Source organism: Rhea pennata, chromosome 4 (assembly GCF_028389875.1).
Source record: "Rhea pennata isolate bPtePen1 chromosome 4, bPtePen1.pri, whole genome shotgun sequence".
Lineage (NCBI taxonomy): Eukaryota > Metazoa > Chordata > Aves > Rheiformes > Rheidae > Rhea > Rhea pennata.
The window spans coordinates 64,038,496-64,048,223 of record NC_084666.1 but is presented as its reverse complement, the minus strand read 5'-3'; the positions used below and the strand labels follow the sequence as shown (position 1 = coordinate 64,048,223).

General features: G+C 39.5%; 1 long non-coding RNA gene across 1 annotated transcript; it reads left to right on the top strand.

Moving 5' to 3' along the window:
- Window positions 1-3,939: 3,939 nt before the first annotated feature.
- Window positions 3,940-9,417, top strand: LOC134140373 (uncharacterized). Its single transcript, XR_009958394.1, has 3 exons — window positions 3,940-4,055; window positions 5,168-5,385; window positions 9,364-9,417. It is a non-coding gene; the product is annotated as an uncharacterized LOC134140373 (long non-coding RNA).
- Window positions 9,418-9,728: the final 311 nt, after the last annotated feature.

Genomic DNA, 9,728 nt, shown 5'->3' with positions numbered 1-9,728 from the left:
AGAATAAGGGATACCATGTGATTTGCTTTCCTTGTAAGGGGATCTAATAGCTCTCTGTTAGAAACCTTATTTCCTTTTCTTTTGTTTTTTGCTGTGTCTCTTCTTCACTTGCCCCACTTCGATCTCCTGTAGGCTGTTGTTTTTCTCTGGTGTGTAAATGTCTGTCTAGTTTAGACTGTAAATAAGTTGGAGGAAGACCTTCCTGTCTGTTTGTACTTTGTACGCATACAGTGCCACGTAATTAATAGCAATAGTCTTGATGAACTAAAAGGACATATTTTTTTGTCCCGATAGGCATGAGTTGAATATTCACTGTCACTTTAAAAATTGCTAGATCAAATGCCCCAGGCAGGCTTCATATATTGTACAACATGTTTTAATGTGAACAGGCTGCTCGATAGCAAGACAGCATCATTTGCCCTCATCTGCCAGCTTTTGTCTTTGAGTGGAAGTGTGGGGCCTGGTGAGAGGTAGGATATGAACTGTGTCCAGACTCTGTTCCTTATCTCTGAGATCACCAAGAGGGAGAGCATTGTTGATGGATTTAAATCAGCTTTTTCCCCCCTTGCGCACAACAAAAGTCTAAATCCCTTTTCAGGCCAGATTGCTCCATTTCGCTGCATGGGTTGGGCAGATTGGAAACATGTTTGTCACTCAGCTTTTCTCCCAACCTAATCAGTAGACACTGGGGTGGTGGGATTTCAGTGCTCAGTGTATCACGCTTTAATCTATGGAGTCGGCCGTTAAAAGCTGCTGACGTTGTTGCTGCTATGTGTGAGCTGCTTCTGTCTGTCATTTCTGAAGACAGATATAAAAAATAATGTTAACCACAAGCATAAGCAGAGGGTTTAGCAGGGATTTGAATCTAAAATGTGATACTTCACACAGGCCAACTTGATTTGGTCCAGCAGAGCTGAACCCCTTATTCTGTTATAATAAAGTGTGTAACATAATAGCAGAGATCGTGGTGGGATTTACTGCCCCTGTGTTTTAGCTCTGCTGCTGAATAGGTCTAAGTGGCAAATAAACATAGGCCACAATGAGCGATGGTTGGAGCAAAGTGGCTCAGCAGACCTGACGGCAGGTTTCAAGTGCTCTCTGGTAACACCACAAGCTCATCAGTGTCTCTGCATTTGCCAAGGCTTAGTCTATAGCACACAAGCTTCATTTGTGCCTGCCGCGGCAGCTCTAAAGGGAGAAGCCATTTCAGCAAGCAGGTGTAAAGAAGCAGGGTTGCTCTTGGGCATTTACAAAGGTAAGCAGCATGCCGAGAGAAAAAGTTATACAACCGTGTGATAGGTGTGATGAAAGATATTACAAGCATTGAAAGAATGTAGGCTCTTCAGGGCAGAGTCTGCAGCTGTTTACACACACGCACACATCTGTAGCTCTGTGCACGCATTTACACACACATATGTACCCTTTGTGCTAAGCATAGTGTGAACAAGATATGGACTAAGGTCTCTAAATAAATAAATACAATTTTCCTTCTCAAGAAAGATGTATTTCACTGACTAGTATGCAATAACATTTCTAACTTTGTCCGCCACACATAAACATGCTGTGGATAAACTACTTTAAATTCCCTTCAACAGCATCTGTACTGTTCTGTAGTATTAAAAGGTACTAATAATTAGAAGAATGGCATCTACCAGCCCAGCCTATTTTAAGTCCTGTATGGCACATGAGAGTTTGGGGTAGGGAAGGAATGTAGAATGGGGTATTTGAGAAGCAAGGGTGCTTCAAAAAGTCAGCCCAAATGTTCAAACTTAACTCTTTGCTGTGGGAAGGGGCTGGCTGGGTGGAATCAAACCATCTTGTAGGGGCCATTGGGTTAATTGATACACTAGAAGAAAGGCTTGTATGCTCTCCTGCCAGTCTGGCTTCCCAGGTTCCCACCAGCCACTTCCAGGGATGCCAGGTAGCTCAGAGCTGCCTGGACTTCTGATTTTCCCCAAAGGACTTGTAACTTTTTCATTTTTTCTCCCTTTTTCATCATTTAGGAATAGAAGAGTTTCCTAGAACAGAAGTTTCATTTTCAACAAGTTCATTCTTGTTAGTGCTTGTAAACTATGGCCAATTATTTTATTCAAATGCTAAGTGACCCCTTTTAGATTTAGCTGTCCAAGGACAGTGAGAAAAATACCAGACTTCTTTCAGTAGCTCCCCTTTGTATCTGGGAAGGGACACAGATATTTCAAAGCTCTCCAGATACTGTCTCCTTCTGGAAGACCTGAAGGACTTCAAAAGAGAGTGTAAAGAGAGTTTTCCTGTGTGTTTGTCTTGTACTGATTGTAGCAGCCCCATTCCTGCCTGGATTAATAACTTAGAATATTCTTAACACCTTTGTGTTAAGATCCAAGTACAAAACCTTTATTGAGGCGAGATGAACATTCTCAGTACCTATGACAAGAGCCTTCGGCCCTGTTGTGAATAAAGAATGGGTTTTTTGACCATACCATTCACTTGAGTGGCTATCTAGAAGTAGGGGCTCAGTATTTCTGTGTCTTGACAGATATGTCAGTAGCAGAGAATTACTGAGACTGATCCCACGTAGGGTCTCTCAACAGCGGAGGCAGATGAGAGGACATGATAAAGATGTTAAAAATAGGAGACAAAATGTGAAGAGAGGAGCCAATATGCCTCAAAAATTTTAAAATCTTTCATCTTTACCAATGTGATAGATGGAATCCCGGTTCCAGTCTCCTTTGTGGTACAAGTCCAGCTAGCTGGTGGGGCAGGGTTTTAACCCACTACCCTGGTGAACTACTTGCAAAGGATCCATATCAGGACTACACAGTATTGAGAATAGGGTTCCAGAATTGGAAAGCAGAGAATGCAGGTGATCTTCTAATTGAACTTTCAAAGCAAACTATGAATATTTTAATATACATACATATATATAGCCAGTTTAATTAAACAAAATTCCTTGCAAGCTGAGACTTCGCAAGACAAGTTTCATTTAAAAGTTGCTTTTTTTACAATTCCCCTGTTCAAACATAAGTCCCTAAGAAAGGAGGGCTTGATATCCCAACGCAGAGAAGTGTTGGCTTGTTGAACAGATTGATGTAGTTTACAAAAGGTTTCAGTTAAGTTATCTCATTGATTAACAATGGCACTGGCAACAAAATGGGAAAATTTGGAGAAGAAATTCAACTGAGTTTAACTGAAATGAAAAAAAAAGATTTTTTTCACTAAGATGAATTGATTTTTCTCATTCAGGAGAAAATATTCAGTGTCAGATGTAACATTTTGTTTTATGGCACTTCCAAGGGGAGGAAACGGTGAAGTAGCTATGGTCTCTTTTATCCAAGAACCCAATGATTAAGGCACCTATTTTCTATGTATGAGGCCAGAGTTAAATTCCTTCCTCTGCATGAGGACATTTGTATTGATTATCTCTCAGGTATATGGGCTTTATTTAGGTGGAGGAGAGAGAAGTTCTTAATTCCTCTTGTTCTATTTTATTGGGATAATAATTTAAATATTTTCAAGGCCAGGGACACAATCATTTTTTTGTTTAGTGATTTCACTTAGGTCTGTACTCCAGGCCGTGTTACACTGACTGCTTAATTTAAGAGCGTAAACTTGTCCTGGAGTGGGGTCTGCAATCCTTTCCTGCTTCTGCCATGACTTGTCTACCATTCAGTGATAAAGTCATTTTGCATACTCTCTGAGCTCTAGTGAACGATTTATTCAATGCAAAAAAGAACAGAGACAGCAGGAGAGACTGAGGCAGCTGACTCCAAACCCCAGTTTGGTCAGCTGGCAGATAGGTTAATAGCCTGGCTCATATGCTGTTCAGGCACAGGAATAGAGAGGATTCATCTTGGGGTCCCAGGCATTGCCTGGCCCAGTGCATGAGTGACAGAGCAGAAGACTTAATAAAACTATCAATGACTTTTTTTTCTGTTTTTTTTTCCTTCTAGTGGAAGCTAAAAACACTGGACTGATGTTCAAAATAGTTATGGGAAGATAAGAAACCACAGTTACACAAAACCCCTTTTGCCCAGTTCTTTTCCTGAGATCCTAGTCACAACTGCAACATGAAAAAGGTAATAACTGACAGTTACCTTGACTATTCTATTGTTTGTATGCATGAGAAAGCAAAATTGAACTTTTTTAGGAGCTTAGGCCCCCTTGTCAGATCAGACAGCACCTTAAAAACCACTGGGGCTATAAAATGAACACAGAAGACAGAAGGTAAATGAGCTTTTTATGCATTGGGACTGAAGAGAACGCCGGATAAAGCACCTAAATTGTAAAAAGTGCAATCCTTTATAGACAAAAGCATTAATTCAATGATTTAGAATGACTTAATCACTTTTCATTTATTTGATTAGAACTTTAAACTTTTATTCCTTTTCTTGCCTTCTTACTCTTCTTGAGTGAAAAATACTGCTACTCAGATTAATTTTAACACTTTTTCTCTGCTTTTGCACTGTAAGTCTTTCTTCTGCACCTACATTAATGCTTACCCTAATTTATTCTGAAAGTATTAGAAGACCCTTCCAGAGACACTGCCATCAAAAGATTCTCTAGCTGAGAATGATGCCAAAATAAACTCCTTGAGGTCTCACCTCCCAAGACTCTCAGGAATCCCAGCAGAGACTGATGAGTTAGATTTGGCACCCTTGTGTATTTTAAATATATTCTTTTTCCCCTCTAGGTCATGGATATTTAGACAGATGTGTTCAGACACTTGCAAAAATTAAGGGAATGACAAAGTTAGCTCAGTTCATGTTATTAAGTGACCAAAAAATGTCATTGTCACAGCAAGCAACCAGGACATCAGGGTCTAGCTGTTCTAGACCATGATGAAGTTTGTTTAGTTCTTTCAGTTAATAACAGACATCATTCAGTGGCGGTATTAAGACTTCTATGGGCTGAATTTTTGCCAGTGTTATTCCCTTATGACAATACTTTTTACCTTTGCCTGAGACACCAAAGCATTTGCTCAAGGTCTTGTGAAAGGCTGAATTGGGCCCCTGGTGCCATCAGACACCTGTGACAATCCCGCTCCTGATAGCTACACTTTCAGCTTTGTACTTCTGCTGGAAGCAAAGCTCTTCTCCTAAACAGAGGTGTGATTCTCATTGCCATGGCTGCCAGAGAAGGAAAGTCTTTTAATTGAAGTGTTGCACCTGAATGACTGTTATCCCTACAGGAAAAAAGAAGAAACCCCCCTCCTTCATGGAACGAACAAATAACTAATGAGTGTGTCTACTGTGGAGCAGCAAGAAAAGCATGTCACCTTGTCTTGCTTGGTTTGGCAGAGCTGGAACATTCATATGAAGAGAAGCTGCTACAACACGCCTCCCCTTCTCCCAGAGCCATGCAGGCTCTGCTGCCAAAAGCACTCTTCCTTTACAGCACACGCAACAGGTAAGTGTCTGCCAAATGACACAACACAAACCTCCTAACAAGCAGCTGAGGGTAGGGTGGAGATTCCAGATAGAGACAAATCTATGTCCCTCAGGAAATCTGGAGCAAACCGATCAGTATAAGAAGTATTTCACTGCTAATTAAGTCCTGATCCTTTGGCTTCACTTAAAACAGATTGAGAGTATATCATGTTTGACAGCAGGTGCTAACTAGTTTGAAAGCCCTGGTCCATCAAATCAGGTAAGAGTTTTATATACAGTAACTCCTTTTAAAAGGTAGACTGTAACTTGCTAAGTGATAGATATACCCAGGCCCTTTCAAGTATAATGCATTATTGACAGAGTTATAATGCTTCTGACTTATTTTTATTCCCTAAACATTTGCAAAATTCCCCTCTGCTCTAAAGGAGCCTTCTCTGTCTCATATTCTGTCCTCTTCATTTGTGTGTGTGGAACAAGTGCCAAAGGAAGCAAAGCCAGGTGCAGCTCAGAAACCCCAGAAGTGTTTGTTTCTGCTCTTCCTGATGTAGTTTGGGATCCCAAATCCAAACAGGAAAGTCTGATTTTAGTAGAGATACCCCCTTCATTCCATGTTTATCTTCAAAACTTTGAAAGGCTGATAGCAGAAGAAAGTCTCACAGGTTGGGTGCTTAGTACATCTTCTCCCAAGGTAGCAATATCTTTGAAGGAGTGGTCGTCTCTTATTAGTAACTCTTAGGTTTCCATGGCTGACTAGAATGTAGAAAGAAATGCCCAAGAAATGTGAAAGTGAAAAACAGTAAGCTGCCTATGCAGCTAGGAACTAAGATAGAGAAGTCATTAAAAATCTGAGTAATGATTTCTGTATCTGAAAAACTTCTTTCTTAATAATCTCTGTGCTACGGAAAACAGCAAAGCAGGTTAGAATAAATAAAAAGTTGTAACACGCCTCCCTACTGATATGGCTGCCTGAAGCCAGAATGCAAATGGTACATACTCAGAACAGCTTGCAGAATGACCAACTGAAATTGTTCCCAATCATGAAATTGCCTTAAGAACCTTATGGTTAAAAAGTAGATTTTCTGTTTTTGTAATTTACTCTCTGAAATCTGAATTTCTAAAGCCTTTTTAAAAAAAAAAAAAAAAAGAAAAGAAAAAAACTCTCTTTGGTGTCATAATACTGCATTCATGTGGCCAAAAGGATTCTGTACCTCATCAGTTGAATGAAAGAGATATTTAAAAGGTAGTTAAACATCTGCAAGTACAAGAGCCGTTCTTTTATTATTTCTCATTGCATTGCCAGTCTTCTGGAAGTCAGGAAATACTCCTTAAACTTCCTGGTGTGCGATAAATTTCTGCTGCTAGTGCTAATGCTAGAACTTGTGAGTGTGCTGGTGATCGATACTGGCAGAAGGATTCCCTTTGTCCTAGGAAGGTTTTAAGTAAGATCTTCCCTCAAGTGTTGTGATAGTAGTATTGTTATGAGCTTACTTCCTGCCTTCTGGAATTTGGCGGCCACCAGGTGAAAGTTTCTTTTCTCTGTAAAGAATAAGTGCAGGGATGTTTTCTCCCCTGATATCAAGGCTTGTCATGAGAAATCTCCACACAGCTTTCTCTCTTGCATACTGCTGGTTAACTTCTGTGGCTCTATGTATGTGGTGCTATCAGTGAGTTTTTCCATCCTAGGCACTCCTGAAAAGTTAACACAAAGCTAGTGGGCCAACTTCTGTCTGCATCTAAATTAATAACATTGTGTGGATGTAGTTAGAGGCAAAACTTTGCTATGCAAGAGATAAACAAACTTAATCCAATGTGCCTTATGCGGTGCAGCAGATCTGTGTCCTTCAAGCTCCACTAGCAGTCTGTCATTCATCCAAATCATCTACTCTGATTTTAGAGTGAGAAAATTCTTGGTGCTTATGCTTCCAGTCACGGTTATTTACTACCTGAATAAAAAGGGAGACTTCCTAACTGGATAGAAATAGTAAAAGGATTTCATTTTCTATCAATAGATCTGTTATGAATCATCCATTGATGAGTTTTGACAGCGTATACCTACTGAAGAATATTCTATTGAATTTAAGCGTCAGGAGTAAGTAAGGCTGCCCAGTGTGTTAGTGTAGTACATTACAGTGGTTCAAGTGTGGTGTGATAGATATTACAAATGATTTTTGTAAATGGACATTCTATGCGTAGTTATAAGTAAAAACTACATGGGCATTTAAAATCATATTGTTCTTCTAATGATACTAAATGATCCTTACGACAATCATTTTCTGGTTTCTTTGAAAAAAGAGAAATACCAACATTAGAAACCTGAATGATAATAATTATAAATGGGAAGGCACACATTTTTGAAATAGTCTTACAATATGCAGATTAAGAAAAAAAAACTGTTACAACTTAGAAAACTAAAGATTCCTGAGAGAAAAAAAGAATGAATATCAATAGTCAGTCGCATTCATTTATATCAATAAATAACCAAGAAGTACAATGCAGAAAAAATTAATAGTGGTTTTGCAAATGTAAATAGTTTGACCTAACTTTGCTATCATTCAAGAAAATGGCCAAACTTCCACTGAACTCTTGAGGGTTTGAGGTAATCCCATACCTAGCTGAGTATTTTAGTTCATAAACTTATAGCATTTTAGAGTAAATAATTCACCTGCCCAAGAGTATTTTTTGATAATTTAGTATGAAAAAAGGGCAGCATAACTGCATCTGATATTCCTTTTAATCACATCCTGGAATGAGAAAAAATACTCACATTGTTGAGATTTAATAGATAATTACCATAGGCCATTAGAATATATACATATTTTGAATATGATTATTAATATGTGTACTCACTTTTTAAAGCAATAATTCCAGTCTTTATGCAGATCAGAGTAGTTTTTTGAGGATCTAACAAACCATTCATTTGTAGCTGAGGAGGTTTATAATTTCTCAATGTGTTCGCTCAAAGACAGTGTGGCCTGGAGCCAGCCCGTTCCAAGGCAAGAACCCTGCAAACACAGCTGTCCAGAAGGGATTAGCTGGAAGCAGGGGCCAGATGCCAGTCACGGTACTTACTCTGCTCCAGAGTTGTGTGGGAAAAGGCAGGGGAGAGATAGAGTAAGGAAGACTTGAGAGCCGAGCAGAGGTGCTGTTAAGTCAGGAAGGCCTGCTGGAAAGAGGATTGTAGTTATCTTGCCCTAATAAGAGTTGAAGCTTGAAGAAGAAATGACAAAAGGTCCTCCAAAAAAAAAAAAAAAAAAAAAAAAAAAAAAAAAAAAAAACAACAAAAAAAAACGGTTTATCATACATGAAGAGTTGCAGAAAAAAAAAGAAAGGAGCCTGGGTTCAAGCTGTAGAAACCAGTTGTATTTGTTTCCCAGCTTATCTAGATTTTTTTCCTATCTGTAACGTTGAGGTGGTTGTTCCCTGATTTTGCAGGGAAGTCAAGATTTTTGATTGATTTTGCTTTAGATATCTCTATCAGAAGAGTTTTTTATGTCTAAATATGTGAACATCTGTATTTAGCTTACAGATACAAAAATATGGCGTGAATTTAGGTCCATTGTTGTATAGTATCTCTGATACAAAACGATGTCATTTCCTGAAGAAATTTGGGCCTAAGTTACCTGCAGGGTGAAGGATGTATAGAAGACTCTGAAAGCCCCTTTCATCTGGACCACAGCACTACAGATCCTACATAATAGAGTGAATTAACTCATTGTTTTGATCAGGGAAAAAAAATTCAGTAAATTGTGCAAGACATCCAACAGCATTAGGCCATCAGTTCTGGTGGTTTTACCTTTTGTTTGCTTTTAACTTAGAACAATGGAAGATTGTTAATGGTATGAACTCTGAAATGGAAGTTGGGAAAGAAATAAGAACAGAGTACTGTTGATGTAGCTTTGCAGTTCAAATGGATTTGTGATACCAGTTCTTTATTCTACTGCAGTCCCTTTGTGCTCCAGCAGTGAAAAGGAGGCCCACTCAACATTTGTCTTCACAGATTTGGATATGGGATGGAAGAAGTAAAGGAGCGGAGTATGAGGCTGCAGCTGAGGAATGTGCACCTTCCAACCCATCTCCTTTGAGGTAGGGCCCAACTCAGTAGCCTATTTCTAGCTGCAGGGCAGCATTCCTTCCTTGCCTGGGGCCCCTTTTGTCAGGCAAAGCTAGTATAGGAGGTCACAGAGCAAGAAAGAGGCTTGGTGCCAAACTTGGAGAAACATAGAAATGTGTGTGGGTGAGGAGGTCTGAATCTCATATGCAATAACTGGAAACATGAAAAGTCTGATGGGACCAGCCCCGTGAAGGCATTTTCTGAGCTTGGTCAGACAGTCCAACATGCCCTCTCAGCACTGCCACCCCACA